This window comes from Rhinoderma darwinii, chromosome 1 (assembly GCF_050947455.1).
Source record: "Rhinoderma darwinii isolate aRhiDar2 chromosome 1, aRhiDar2.hap1, whole genome shotgun sequence".
Classification (NCBI taxonomy): domain Eukaryota; kingdom Metazoa; phylum Chordata; class Amphibia; order Anura; family Rhinodermatidae; genus Rhinoderma; species Rhinoderma darwinii.
Genome location: NC_134687.1, coordinates 546505015 through 546521266, shown reverse-complemented (window position 1 = coordinate 546521266; position 16252 = coordinate 546505015).

Here is a 16252-nt window from a genome sequence, read left to right as displayed (position 1 = left end):
ACGCACGATAGGGCTCAGAAGCAAAGAAGCGCTATTTGGCTTTTGGAGCTCAAGTTTGCTGGATTGGTTTTCGCGTGTCATGTTGCATTTGCAAAGCCCCTGCCGGACCAAATCAGTGGACACCCCTAGAAGTGACCCCATTTGGGAAACTACAGCCCTAAAAAGAATTTATCTAGGGGTATAGTGAGCATTTTGATCCCATAGGTTTTTTGCTGAATTTAGTGTAATTAGGCCGTGAAAACTTGTATTGTTTTTTTTTTTGTTTTTTTTACGGCGTTCATTGTGCACTATAAATAACATATTTAATTTATTCTGTGGGTCGATGCGATTACGGCGATACCATATGTATATAGGTTTTTTATGTTTTACGGTGTTTGCAAGATAAAATCACGGTATTAAAAAAAAAAATTCGTTTTTGTATTGCCATATTCAAAGAGCCACAACTTTTTTATTTTTCCATCAAGAAAGTTGTGTAAGGGCTTGATTTTTTATGGAACAAACTGTAGTTTTTATTGGTACAATTTTTGTGTACATGCGACTTTTTGATCCCTATATATTCATTTTTTTGGAAGCTGAAGTGACTAAAAATAGCAATTCTGGTAAAGTTTTTTATTATTATTTTTATGGCGGTCACTGTGCGGGATAAATTACATTAGATTTTTATAGTTCAGGCAGTTACGGACGCGGCGATACCAATTATGCATAGTTTATATTTATTTTTTATTTTTTTTATAATAATAAAGAACTTTATAAAGGGAAAAAGGGTGATTTTGAATTTTATTATATTGAAATTTAACTTCTTTACTTTTGTACATTTTTTTGTTACTTTTTTAAACTTTTTTTTTTGTCCCACTAGGGGCTTGAAGATTCAATTCTTGGATCGTTGTTATAATACCCTGCAATACTTATGTATTGTAGTGTATTATACCTGTCAGTTCCACACAGGGGGCATAATAGGTCTGGCAGGACCGAATCGCTTTCTATAGATGGCGGACCGGAAGCCTTTGTTAGGCTTCCGGTTGCCATAGCAACAATCGGACTCCCGCAAACGCTTAGCGGGGTGCCGATACTGTTGTATCAACTTAAATGCGGCAGTCTGTGATCCGATCCGATGTTTTCCCCCAGGACTAATGCTGCTAGTAGCAGCCTGTACTGGGAGATGCCGGGCTGCGGGTGGCGCCTGTGTGCACCCCGTTAATCTACGTGGGATGGTCGGGAAGGGGTTAAGCATACCTCACAGTAGGCTTTGATACAAGGCTCCAGCAGGCAGTAATCTAATACTATATAACAAACAGTATCACACATGCACATGGGCCCTGTATCTAAGCCTACCACATGTGTTACTAATGTTTTTTTTGTGGTTTTTTTACAGGTTCAGTTGTTGGACTACGTCGCATTCGAGGACTACTTCGGTGAGGGCTTTTTTTATTATCAGTAAAATGGTTAACAGTTAACAGTTGTGTGGGTTCTTTTTATTTCAATATTTTTTCTATGTCTTTGTATTTTTTTAAACTTTATTTCTACCTCCTTAGTACTGGCCGCTGACTGACAGCGTCCATTACTAAGGCAGGGCTTAGTGTTAGCCGATGCAGAGGCTAACACTAACCCCCCAATATTATCCCGGTACTCACCGCCACCTGGGGTACCGGGAAGAGACAGTTACAATCCAGTACCCGATCATCTACAGCGATGGTCGTGGCACTGGGGCGGCCGCAGGCTGGTATTATTAAGCTGAGAAAGGCCAGAAACTGTGGTCCTTTCCAGCCTGGTAATGCTAGGCTGCTGCTATGTTGTATCTGGCTGGTTATAAAAAATGGGGGGACCCCACGTCCCTTTTAAAAATAAATAAATAAATAATTGGAAAGAATGATGTGGTGTTCCCCCATTTTTAAAACCAGCCAAATACAACATAGCAGCCACAGGCTAGCATTACCAGGGTGGGAAGGGCATCATAGTTATCTAGTCCCTGCTCTGGCACAGGAAAACTGTCCCGTATTGTAATCATGTTTCAGTACGAGACAGTATTACCTCAGCGAGGCAGGGACTCATAGCATTATAGATAACTATGATGCTAGGAGCCCGGCTCCCTGCAGTGTGTTCGGTCCGGGAAATGCGGCCGAAATGCTTACCGTATATCATGGACCGAACACTATGTTATAAATCTCTTTCAACATTATTAATTCTACACTCCTTAACATTAAAATTGTAACACCAAGAAGCTTTTGCAATTTGAGGAAGTAGCAGATGTTGCTAAGATCTGCAAATTATCACATTTTCAAGCACCTAGATCCAATCTGTGGCATGTGGGAGAGGCATAAAGGCCAGATTTAAAGCAACATTTTTTAGCCACGCAGAACCTCAAAAATCGGATCAAGTGTTGTGTGATGATTGTCCGATGCCTCCTGTTCTTCGACGTGCCAGTTATCGCCACTTGTCACAAACTGAGAGGGACAGAATACTTGAACTGAGAGACCTTGGCTTATCTCTCCAGCAGATAGCTATGGCCGGGATGTCAGCACTGTTCAACGTTGCGTGTCCCAGAGGTTGGGGGAACAACAATGAACGGGAATGATAGAAAGAGGTGCACAGAGGAACGGATGGATTGTCTGACTGAAAGAATGGTGAGTAGTGATCCATTCTGTACTGCAAGTGAAATTGGACATCACATACCAAGCTTACAGTGGCAACCAGTGTCAACACAAACCATCAGAAGGAGTTTGCGTGACATTGGGCTACGAGCCAGACATCCAGCTACAGGTGTTCCATTGACGACATGCCACCACTCTCATAGGCTATCACGGTGCACAGCAATACGGCAATGGAGGCTGGAAAAGAGGTATATCCTCTTCAGCGATGAGTCCCGCTTTTGTCTTGGATGCAATGATAGCTGGAGATTGGTCTGGAGACCACATGGGCAATGTCATGAAGAGGCCTTCACAAGGGAACATCACACTGGTCCTACACCCGGGATTATGGTGTTCGGTGGCATAATGTATGATAGCCAAACCCCTCTGGTCTTTATTTCAGGTACTCTAACAACTCGGCGTTACATTGATTTGGTCATGGAACCAGTGCTACGGCCATTTCTCCAAAGTCTCCCAGATCCGTTTTTCAACAGTACAATGCCAGGCTGCATGTTCCTTGTGCTACTATGTGCAGCCCCCGTGGCCTAAATGTGCTACCATGGCCTACAGCGTCTGTGAACTTGTCTCACATTGAGCACATCTGGGATGTTAATGGTCGGCAATTGCCAGCAGCCAATCTTGATAATTTGTGTGCTCAAGTGAATTCCACGTAGCATTACATTTCTCAGACAGCCATTAATAACCTCATTGATAGCATGCCGAGGTGTGTAAGTGCATTTTTTTTCTGCACGTGGAACTCATACTAGATACTAAATAAATCAAGATATTTGGAATATTTTGTTTCTATTTTTTTTATCATTTGCATATTATTAACATGTCTATCGATCCTGTGATTTACACAATTCCAAAACGTTTTCTTCTTGGTGTTGTAATTTCAATGTTGAGGAGTGTAATTCCTCAATCTTGTATTGAGGCTTCTGGCTTTAGTATACAAACACTTTGTGTTTTTCGTTCATCATTTTGCCTCTCATCCTTGTTAACTGTTCTAACCCATCCCTCCATCCCACCCCCATGTTCATTTCTCAGCCCCAGCTCACTAGCTACAATGTCCTCCCCTTCTATACAGTGATTGCACTTCCCCCTGTCCATAGTTTAAACACTCCTCCAAGCTTCTAGCCATCTTCTCCCTCAACACCAGCAAAATTTAGGTGCAGCCCATCTTTAGTGTGGAAACTGTAGCCAACAGAAAGGTTGGTCCAGTTCTCCAAGAAACTAAATCCCTCCTTCCTACAAAAATTATTTAGCCACTTGTTCACCTCCATAATCTCCCGCTGTCTCTCTGGTGTGGCATGTAGTACAGGTAGTATTTCTGAAAATAATACATTTGAAGTCCTTGCCCTGAGCTTGTTACTCAAGTCCCTGAAATAATGTTGTAGAATCTTCCACCTACCTCTAACTTTGTCATAACTAGCCCCTTCCAATAATTTGCCAACCCAATCCACAATATGCTGAACCCGAGCTCCCAGTCCTTGTGACAGATTACCCTATCAGTTCCCCTTTAAACTGAGTTTCCCACTACCAGAAGAGGTAGGGGCCATACCAATGGGTTACATGAGGCATGCTTGTGCCCGTAAGGAAAGAGCTGCTTACATTGAAATATTATATAGAGCACTGTCTTAGTTGCAAGCACAGACATAGTGAAGTATACAATTCCTGCCTTTTTTTCTCACTGCAATCCTTGAGTGATACTTCACTACACGTTCTCTCAATATTTCATGGATTTTAACAAAAATTTAAAACTTATTTAAAGAAGTAATGTACAATACTGAAGCTGAAAATTTACTTTGGTGACAAATCCAGGTTTATATGTAATTACCATGTCTGGAAAATCCACGAACGCATTTCCTATAGATTATAGACACTGACAGCCAAGCCATACTAACTTGTATGGTGAAAATCCTGTAAATAAAATGTTCTAAAGATTCATGAGGGTCCCGTCAGGACATTTAAATAATGAATATAGGTCAGAGTGGAACATATGTGTTCAAAGGAAAATAGCTCAAGATTCATACAAGCAGGTGTTCCACTTTCTAGAACAATTCTTGAAATATCAATTCTACAAAATAAAACCTCCTGGCAAAATGGTCTCAACACCTAAATTCAAAAAGGTAAGGAGCCTTGATGTGGTTAGTTCAGACTTCGGGAAATGGACGGGTCAGTGAGACCATTTCATTATATGCAGCTGCTATGTAAAGTGTAAGTTTATTTTGGATGAGTGGTTAAAAGTGACGTAGTGCATACTGTCATAGGGAAAATATGTAGCATAGCACCATTAATGTCAAAGCTCAGTTCATGTAACTTGCTTCTCAGTCACCGGCAGCATTATATAGTATGTGCATTTAATTGATCCTGTTCAATTTATAAGGTGTTCAGTTGAGAGGGAAATTATTATTATTTTAATTGCAATAGCGCCAACATATGCAGCGCACATCATTGAATGCAAAATAAATAAGATTAAATTGCAGACAGTTTATGACTGAAATGTCTTACAAACATTGTGACACAAGGAAGGAAGGAAAACACAGCTTGCGAGAGGGGACAATCTAAAGAATGAGGGTCATGATACAATCGTGATCTGTGCAAGCACATGTAAAATGAAGAGAGGAGCATGAAATAGAGGTATGTGCAGGGCTGGCCTTATGTTGGATAATACCCTGGTACCTATAGTGTATGGTACCATACCGGATATGGTACCTTCTGTTGATGCCCCCTCCCAAATGCTGTACTGCCATACCATGTACAAATAATTTTACCATGCAGTTACAGCACTATAAAGTATGGTGCCAAAATAAAAAAATGGGCACCATTGGAAAAATGTACTATACAGTGCCTAAGTAGCAATGCCACATAATGCCTAAGTAAATACCACCAATGCTCAAACAATACTACGTTACAGTGACCAGAGATCAGCTCCATACCTAAAGTAATCTAATAACAGTGCTATTCAATCTTTAAATAAATTGCTATTCCATTAATTAAAGCGTACCTCCAATTATATAAAAATATGATTATATGAAAAATAATAATTTTTCGATATACCTTTAATAGCCTATAGAGCTTCTAAAAGTCAGCTCATAACTGTAGTATGAGCCAAAGCGTACTACTCTGTCTCCTAGGCTTGTTTCAAGTACTGTAAATATGAGCAGCCCACAGCACAGACTACGCTGTTATTTAGTAGCTGTATAGGCTAATGAAAATACATAGATCAATTATTATTTTGTCTGCACTATAACCATTTTCGTTATAACTGGAGGTACACTTTAATATTAAGAGTGGTGGTGGTCACAAGCTTTACGTTCCAAGTCATCAGCGAGCCCCCTTCCATAAGGCCAGTCCTGGAGAGTCAGAAAGGAACAGTAGAATAGAGCTGGGTTGAGTAATGAAATTGAAATGGTGGTTTATGGAGTGTGATAAGTACAAAGCAATGTTAGCAGTTTGTGTGATTGACATAGGAAGTAAAGGTCAGCACAGAAGAAATCTTGAAGACGTGAGTGGGAGTTTTTTTTTTTTACTAAGAAAGTATGATAGTTATTAGGAGAATATAAGGGGGGGGGGGTGATATAAGGAGAAAAGCGAGATAAATGAGGTGTCAGTATTATGCATAGCTTTTTTAAGACCAGATCTTTTAACTGTATTCTGGATCAACCAAATTAAGATGAAGCTTTTTCTAGCCTTAAGGACTATTGGACCTTTAAATTTCGCAACCTTTCATTAATCATCATTTTTCAATTTTTATGTCTACATAGTTATTTCAGCCCTAATTTTTTTGTGGGACAAGTTGAAAACTTTAAGACAGTATTTTTGGATACTTATACAGAATACAGAAGGATATAGAATTATCAGCAGCCTATATTTTTTTTTTTATCCATTATACTACTCTGCCTTCCCCTCGTCCCAGATTTGCCCAGTCTTTCATTACCAATGTGATCAATATTGATCTGAGTTTTCTTCAATCCTTGCTGTTAGTGATGATGATGTATATGTACGTTGGGATATCCCAAAGTATCTCTTGAGATGACGAGCATGTGCAGTATGTCATAATCAGTGCCATAACTAGAGTTCTATGGGCCCAAGAGCAAATTTAGCAATTTCTGCAAATCTTATAAGTGAATACAAAACAGTTACATACAGTGACTCACATGGGACATCTTTTCCGATTTGAGTTTTTAACTTTCCCTTTTCTTCATCTGGGCTAAACCAACATGACGACTTCTCCCAACCACGACTCATCTCTGCAGAGTTTACAGCACAGACATCTTTGGTTGCTTGATTTTCCAGCATCCTCCCCACCTATTCCCAAACAGTAATAGTGCCCCCTTTAGGCCACACAATGTAATAGTGCTCCCCTTAGTGCCCCACACAGTAGTAATGTCTCCCTTTGTGCGCCCCATACAGTAGCATTCCTTTTTTGTGCCCCCATATTGTAGTTCTTCTCTTTTCTGCCCCATATAGTAGTTATGTGTCCTTATATAGTAGTTAGATGCTCCCTTATCATAATGCATAAAAGCATTACACAGGCAGCCATTGCAGTAACTTTCATAAAGCAGATGAATGAGCATCAGTGTTGGAAGATCACCCTGTCTGGTGCATGCAGGATGGCTTGAAAAAGATTGGTCCAATCTCTGTACAAGTAAGGAATGCTGAGAAATGTCACCTCTAAAGCTTCACAAATCTGTATTTGGGCTACAAATCTGGATAATATAAAGTTGGAATTAAGTAGAAGTTGAGTGGGAGTTAAAGAAACCTATGAGTAAACCCCTGTCCTCATTGACTTCTATTCCTACTTGTGGCTGACCTTGTTCAGTATGTGTGTATAAAAAACCTAAAACAAATCCAAATTTCCAAAATTGTGCTGGACTCTGCAGAACATATTACAAATATTTATATACAAATATAAAACTAAACATATGGTTTATATTTCAACACATGGATACTTTTTGTTATAGTCAGAAGATGGTGGAAAATTATCTGTTGCACAAATTTGTTTCATGAAATTAAACAAATATCAATGAATTAAACAATGACTATAAGTAGTCTGAGAATCAAAATGTTATTAACATATCACATTTATACCAGAATGGGCAATATTTGGTATATTCCCCAGTAAAGAAAAAAGTGGTAATAAGAAAGATAAATACAGTATATGCTTAGCATCTGGGGGGGGGGGGGGGGGCAAGGCAGAGTATATTACAGAGTTGGTTAGCTATAGGAGAGATATTCAGGATATTGGCCTAATTCAAAGTAAAAGAGACTGTATTTGCTGCATGTAGTGAGTCCAGGCAACATTACAGGGGTTGATGCCACTTCCATCACTACTCTGTAATTGTTTAGGTGCTCTCCCATCCCTCAGGGCACCACAACCTATGAAGACAGTGTAGGAGTACGCAGGATATGCCAAGTCTATTTAGAAAGTGGTGAACCCCTTTAGAGAGAAGCAGACATTTTTTTTCCACCTATAAAAGAAATCAATCACATTCCATTTTTTTATGTTTCTACTGTTGGATACTTGTTTGCTGCATACCTCTGAGGGGAATCCTAGAGGGCATGTTTTATAGAGAACATAATAATACTTCTGAGCTGGAGAATTTGGGGTCATGGTAAACAAGTCGTTGAGTCTTTGAAGATTGTAAATGCTGATTAAGAATTCTTATATATGTTTGAGCCGCTGAGATCTCCAAGTTTGGATGGAAAACTTTGACCATGAAAACCTGTATTTGAGTATAACAAGAGCACTTATGAAGAGTAGTAAATGTGGTAATGTTTTCGGACTGCTCTCAAGATTTATTGATGTTACGTGTCTTAAAGCAGAATCATTTATAGGACTATGTACAACGTGGAATACATTTGCTTTAATATTGTTGAACACTACATTCAATGATATGTTGTCAACTGAAGCCTCTAATCCACATGTAGTGGTTCAAAGAATGAAGAAATTTTTCGTATCACTTTTTTTCTTAAAGTTTAAATAAACATTGCATATTTGTTTGTTTATTTGCTTCATTAATTATATTCAGTAACCATTTAAAGAAGCGGTTCTCTTTGCACAAGACCTTTCCATATGCCTCTATAGTTCACATGAAGATAAAAGAGGAGTCGCCCACACTCTGGACCCCTCTCTGCTAGTTGGAATGGAAAGCAGTGGGTGCAGGTGTTAGGCTGGGTTCACACGAGCACATTAACGTCCGTAATGGACGGACGTATTTCGGCCGGAAGTCCCGGACCGAACTCAGTGCAGGGAGCCGGGCTCCTAGCATCATAGTTATGTACGACGCTAGGAGTCCCTGCCTCTCCGTGGAACTACTGTCCCGTACTGAAAACATGATTACAGTACGGGACAGTTGTCCTGCAGCGAGGCAGGGACTCCTAGCATCGTACATAACTATGATGCTAGGAGCCCGACTCCCTTCACTGAGTTCGGTCCGGGACTTCCGGCAGAAATACGTCCGTCCATTACGGACGTTAATGTGGTCGTGTGAACCCAGCCTAAGGCCTCCTACACACAGGTGGGATTTGCTGCGGAAAACTCAGCATCTAATCCAACCAGATAACGCAGGGATGTCTGGTCGAAAGTTAGCACCAAATGGTGTTTGATTTTCGATGCAAATTGTGACTTTTGCCCATTTCACAACACTGCCCTTGCCACTTATGTAGAAAGAGGGAATGGCTTCAGAAAAGGGGGCGGTTCCACAGCACCCCAACATATTTGTTATAATTTACGCAAGAAGACTGGTGGAAAATGTAGTGGAAATACAAGACAGCTCCTAGCTGATGTAGATTTCACTCTATGGATTGTAGCAAGTTAGTTACCTTGCCCCCCTCTCCCCTATTATACAGTTAAATAAAAAAAATGAATTAAAAAAAAAAAATGATACAGGCCTTATTGTTCCTCTTCTGACCTCCAGGTTCCCAAATCATTGCAGCGCGGCACATACAAAATTCTGAAGCCGGGCAGAATCAGGACGTTGTGTGCAACGCAGCACTGATGAGGTTTAAGTGCTGCATTGCATATAAGGCTCTGATGCTGCTCGGCGTCAGGACCGTGTATGAGCCGTGCTAGAATAATGAAGGAACCCAGAGGGAAAGAAGAGGAACGGTCAGTTAAGTATGTGTTTTTAAATTTTATGGGTGACGTGGGAGGAATAAAAGGCACATGGCCACGGTCATTGTGCCACAATTGCGCATGGCCCCACCCCAAAAGATTTGACTCATTTATTAGGAATCTTTTGTCTCTTATTTAAATGTGTCACAATTTACTCAAATTTTTCTTGCTATTAAGACCGGCACATGAATCGCCAGTCTTAATAGTTTTTTGCCACATGTAAATACAGAGTTCTTTTTTTACATTTTGCTCATTTGTATAGTAAGTGGAGATAGAAAAACATCCAATCAAATTTACTCAGAATCATAAGCTATTAGATTGTCAATGAATTCCACCAAAATGCCAGCAACATTCTAATGTCTATATTCAAGCCTTAAAGCCAAAATTATTTTCTAATATATCATAGGCATGTGAGAAGATCACACTAGTGCAGTCTTTGATCTCGGACAGTCACAGATGCCTAGGGAGCTTTGCATAGTGCTCAAGCAGGAAGGTTAGAAATATGTCTCACCAAGGAGAAATTTAAACCCTTAGGCCCCATGAACACGACTGTAAAAACGGCAGAAATTATGGGCCCATAGTCTTCTATTGGCCACAGGTACCTTCCCATTTGCTTACGGGAAGGTGCCCGGGCCGTTGAAAAATAAAGAACATGTCCTATTTCAGGCCGTAATTACGGCACGGGCAGGCCCATAGAAGTCTATGGAGCTCCCGTAATTACGGATGACTACATGTGTGCACCCATAATTACGGGAGCGTTGCTAGGCGACGTCAGGGGATTTAAATTTTTGAATAAAGAGAACCAGAGAAAATGGCGTCTGAGCGGTCATGTGACCAACGTGACATCATTTCCAGCCCCTCTTTTTTTACGGGTCCGTAAATAATGGTGGAATACGGATGACAACAGACCCCTTATTTATGGGCACGGGTCCATAAATACGGACTAAATACAAGTTAAGGCCACCATCCACACAAACATATTTTTTTCCTCCAGTAAATACTGGCGAAAATACGGGTCTTTTGTCACACGTATTCGCCTGTATTCCACCAGTATTTACGGACCCGTTTTCTCTGCACTAATCGGCAGCCCCTTCTCTCTATCAGTGCTGGATAGAGAGAAGGGGCATCCCTTTCGGTCAGAGTTTCCGCAGTGTTTGAAAATAAAAGAAGTTCATATGTACCCCGGCCGTTGTCTTGGTGACGCCTCCCTCTTTTGACATCCAGTCCGACCTCCCTGGATGATGCGGCAGTCCATGTTTCCGCTGCAGCCTGTGATTGGCCTGTGATTGGCTGCAGCGGTCACATGGGATGAAACGTCATGCCGGGAGGCTGGACTGGAGGAAGAAGCAGGGAGTAGTGGGTAAGTTAACTTTTAATACTATTAACTCCAGTGGTAGTCACTGTCCCGGGTGCTGAAAGAGTTACTGACGATCAGTTAACTCTTTCAGCACCCTGGACAGTGACTATCCCCTGACGTCGCCTAGCAACTATCCCATAATTACGGGTGAATACACGTAGCCACCCGTAATTACGGGAGCCCCACAGACTTCTATGGGTCTGCCCATGCCGTATTTACGGCCTGAAATAGGAAATGTTCCATATTTTTCAACGGCCCGGGCACCTTCCCGTAAGCAAACGGTAAGGTACCCGTGGCCAATAGAAGTCTATGGGCCTGTAATTACGGGCCGTAATTATGGGCGCTTTTACGTTTGTGTGCATGGGGCCTAAAAACGTGTGACAAATGATCCGTATTTACGCCAGTATTTACGGGAGGGAAAAAATACGGTCGTGTTCATGGGGCCTTAGGCCCCATGCACACAACAGTATTTTTCACCAGTAATTACGGACAGTAAATACTGACAGTAATTACTGACCCATTAATTTCTATTGGCCACGGACGCCTTTCAGTATTTTTACTGATGGGAGTCCGGGCTGAAGAAATTATAGAACCTGTCTTATACTTGTCCGTAATTACGGCAAGGACTCTCCCATAGAAGTCTATGGGAGCTTCCGTAAATACGGACAGCTACTGATGTGCATCCATAAACCGTCCGTATTTACTGAAGCATTGCTAGGCAACATGTTGATGACATCATTTGCAACCTCCCTCTCTTTATAAGAATCAGTATATACGGATGGAATACGGATGCAATACGGATCATGTTAAGGGTATGTGCACACGCTAGCTGGCATTTACGTTTGAAATTACAGACTGTTTTCAGGAGAAAATAGCTGCGTCGTTTCAGACGTAAAAGCTCCTCTTCGCATTCTGCGAGGCGTCTTTGACGGCCGAACATTTGAGCTGTTCTTCATTGAATTCAATGAAGAACGGCTCAAATTACATTTCAAAGAAGTGCCCTGCACTTCTTTGACGAGGCAGTCATTTTACGCGTCGTCGTTTGACAGCTGTCAAACGACGACGCGTAAATGACAGGTCGTCGGCACAGTACATTGGCAAACCCATTCAAATGAATGGGCAGATGTTTGCCGACGTATTGGAGCCGTATTTTCAGACGTAAAATGAGGCATAATACGCAAAATTAGGTCGTGTGAACCCAGCCTTACTGACACCCTTCCGTATATACGGATGAAATACGGATGCCTACTGATCCGTATTTAGGACAGTATTTCTAGATAGATGAAAGTACTGTCATGTGCATGGAGCCTTTACGCCTTCACACAGTGCAGATTTGATGCAGATTTTGCATGCATTTTTTAATCCAAAACCAGAATTTAATCCAGAAGAGGAGACACTTTAAGTCCTTTCTTTATATATTTCTTCTGTTTAGGTTTCGTTCATGTTTGCGGCTAAAAAAAAATACATACAATATATGCATCAAATCTGCACTTTGTGATCAAGGCCTAAAGGACATGGTTCATTCTGGTCTTCAAGACTCAGCAAATTTTTCAGTTTTTGCCTTACAGCATTCCGAGACCCATAACTTTTTTTATTTTTTCACTGACGTTGCTGTGTCATTTTTTTGGTCAAAATTTTCGGTATATACGAATTTTACATTTATTGAGTTCTAACGACTAAGAGGTTTTATGTTTTATGACTTTTCTTTACTAAAAACTGTTTTTATTAAACATAATTGTGTTTATTCTTTATTTTTTGTGTGTGTCTTTTCTTTGTAGTAAATTATTTAGGGGACCTTTACTTTTACATTTTATTGTATTATTGATCACAGCATCACAAGGGTTAAGTGGCTGAGATCAGAGTTTTCTCTTATCCTGATGTTGCCGCAGGGTGGCAGCTGTCATTTGCTGGAAGGGGTTATGGAGAAGTATAAAATGTACGGCTATGTAAAAAAATTCCCCATCGGAACAGAACGACGTTTTTCCCATTGAAATCAATAGGCAGATGTTTCGAGGCGTTCTGCTTTCGATCTTCCGGCTGTTTTTCGGCCGTTTACGGCCCAAAAAACAGCAGAAAATAAGCCGTGTGAACATACCCTAATAAGTGCTGCTTTTAAGGGGCTAAGAGCCCCTGATCACCACTCAAATGCCCATTTGGTCAGTTTAACCCAAGTGCAAAGGAATAGGGGAGGAGTTGCCCATATCACTATGTGCCATGCACTATTCCACTGATAATAAGTTCACAAATCCGCACCAAATTAGATTTCTCTGTGGAAAACAGTTGAGTGTCCAAAAAAATAAACAGCCCACAATACTCCTCTTTTCTGGCGCTCCCGTGGCATTGCTTCCTTCGTTCCCTCTACACGTGGCTTCCAGAGATGACGTGTCCACCAGGGAAGTGTTGCAATGAGAGCGTCATGGTAGCTGAGTATAGTGCTTTTTGTTTTTTTAAAAACTTTTAGTATAGTTGTTTTCTTTATTTTAAACATGTTTGGAACTTCAGATTTTGCTGCAGATTTTCAGGTAATCAGCAGCAAAATCCAGAATAATACGATTTGCTTGCAGATTTCTTATTTCACTTTGAATTCATTGGAGAAAATCTACAACAAATCCGTGCTTTTTCCGTACCAGAAATTGACATGCTACAGATTCAATATTTGTACCGCAGATCAATTCATGCAGAGAAATTGCCACCGAATGTGGAGGAGACGTGTTCAAATCTCATCCACTTTGCTGCTACTGCATTCCCCTGCAGATTTTCGGTCTGCAAATCCCAGCGGAAAATCGGCAGCAAATCCGCTTCGTGTGAACGTAGCCTAAAAACTGTGTGTAGGCTATATCAACCCAAATATCTTTCTTTCTGCTCTGCTGAGCATATGCACAAACAGTTTGGATAATTACCTGTGTAGCATAATGTTCAGGCTCTATAGAAATTCCCTCAATCATAAGACATGAAATACTCCAAAACACTGCTAGCTAGCGGGCACGCGTGTGTTTAATCTCTGGACAAAATAGCACCCATAGAATTCTCTTGTAGAAGTGACGTTTTTCAATGTTTTTATAAAAGCATTGCTCGTTGCCAGTGTATCTTGGCCCTCGATGTGAGGAGAAAGCCTTGGCAATGCTACACAGTTTGCTTTGTCTGAGTGATTGGCAATTAAGAAGGAAAAGTTTGACTCACAACCTAATTTTGTCTGTGAAACTTATGTAGATCGGCATTTTCTCACTGCTTGCTTATTATATTTAAGCAAGCTTTCTAGTGCTTTGTTCAGCTATACAGTTGTGTAACTTTAATAATCGCTAACAATTTACTACCAATACCATAAGACAGATGAAGTCCTGGTGCTGTCCATATATTCCAATTTATGTTTCCAAAAAGAGAGAAAAACATGACTTTACTTGTGAATTGCATCATTTATGATGTATTGATTCGCACTAAAGCTGGCCATACACTTAGGCTAGGTGCCCACAGGTCGGATATACTGCATAAAACTGCGTATCCGACCAAGAACCTGCAGGGAATCCTGCCTGAGATACCGCACCAAAGTGTGGTGCAGGTTTTCGGGCGCTATCTCCGCTGCTAAAAGCAGTGGTAAAAAAAAAGCTCACACTTACGGCCGTTATCATGGCGATGCGTCTGTCTGTTCTGAGTGCAATCTGGCCTCCTGCAATGACGCTGCGGCCTATGTGACTACTGCAAAAAAGCTGACAGCGAAACGTACGTTGGGGTGTCTTGGTGTGGTCTGTGGTTGACTCATTTAGGGGCAGACATGCAGAATATGGGTTAGTATTTGACATGGATCTGATCCTGACTTTATATATTTTTTATATCTTGGATCAGTCTCTCTGACACTATCATTTGTATTTTTTGTCCAGTGTGTATATATTTAGTATACCGTTAACTGTTGAGGTATTCTTGTACAGTATTGTCAATACCTTGACAATACACTGTTTGATTCCATGGATGTGTAATATGATACATTTCTTGCTCCTAGAAACCACTACCACATTTTTATTATGTGTTGTTTTATATTGTATGTGATGGTCTATGTATGTTTTTAAATATTTTCCAAATAAAGATATTTTTTTGATATTGGTTAGTGCTTTACTTGTACTATGGTTATCTACACTTCTAGTATTGTTGTCTATATATGTCTTCATAGGTATTCTATATCCAGTATTGATGTAAATGGCTGTTATTGCTGAAACAGGTTTTCTGTTTGGCCTGGACTTTATAGGTATTAATATGTGACCACTGCAGCCTGTGATTAGCTGCAGGAGTCACATGGATAAAACTTCATCCAAGGAGGCCAGACTCAGCGTTTCCGTTGAAAAAGTCACAGCATTTGCCTATTTGTTGAGGTTTTTACATCCCCATTGGATTTAATGGGGAAAATCTGCAACAGAAGAGCAGCAGAAGAGCAACGAACACGCAGCATAAATTGACATGCTTCCGATTAAAATTTTACATCACCGGTAGATTTATGAACGTTTTCACTGCAGACTTTTTTCTGCAGCATGTGTATGAGATTTCTTAAAATCTCATTCACTTTGCTGCTACTGTAAATGCTTATGAATAAATGTCTCTCAGGAAAAAGTAAGTGGTTAGGTACAACCAGCACATGTGTACAAAGTACCCCCAAAGTATCTAATCAAAGGATAGCAGGACTCTACCATATCAGATAAAGAAATTGAGAACCAAGAGTCACAGGGCTACACATATTGTAGAAAATAAATTTTATTAGAGATAAATATATAAACATATAACATACGCAATAAAACAAAGCGAGGTTTCTAAAAATCGCAGGCTCACCACACCAATGGGTAAGATCTGAGACATTAACTTCTTCTGGTTGATTCCAGATTGGAAGTGCCTTTCACCTTTGGGTACATTCAGGCCATATTCCCTCTGGATATATGGCACCGGGGTCCTCTCTCGGAATACACGTGTTTGCAGATCGCTAATTAAGATGCTTAGCATATGCGGTACATGATATTTTGGTTATGTTACATATTGGACAGCAGTTGATATGGATTATGCACTATTACAATTTACTTGCTGACCTCATGACCTTGCATTTGTTATCTTGGTTTACCGCAGCTATGTCCCTGTGTTAAGGTGTATGTGTATACTATACCCTGTGATTTGGTG